The sequence below is a fragment of the Camelina sativa genome, chromosome 19 (genome assembly GCF_000633955.1).
Source record: "Camelina sativa cultivar DH55 chromosome 19, Cs, whole genome shotgun sequence".
Taxonomy (NCBI): Eukaryota; Viridiplantae; Streptophyta; class Magnoliopsida; order Brassicales; family Brassicaceae; genus Camelina; species Camelina sativa.
Window position 1 is genome coordinate 24,130,172 of NC_025703.1, and position 376 is coordinate 24,130,547.

Here is a 376-nt window from a genome sequence, read left to right on the forward strand (position 1 = left end):
CATATGTGTGCAGCTTGACTGTGGCTAGAAACTCACAACTTTCTTCTTTATACCCCTCCATGCAAAGCCCCATGAACTTGGTTAGGCTGCTCTTCTCAAAAAGGTACTCCACATCTTTATCAATGGCTAGCTTCTCCATGGTCTCCTTGTGTGGATACCTAGTCCCCAGGAACTCCATTCTCATGAAGGCTTCATAAAGTTGCCTCTTTGTCAATCCACAAGATTCTGCTTCTCCATCATCCTCTCCCTCTTCTTCTTCACCTTCTTCTTCACTCTCACTCTCAACCACCTCTTGTTCAATCTCAACTGTTGGCCTCTTCCCTTTGGCTTTGTTTCTCCTCATGAAATCACTAAGAGTTGGCTCCCTTTCTTCTTC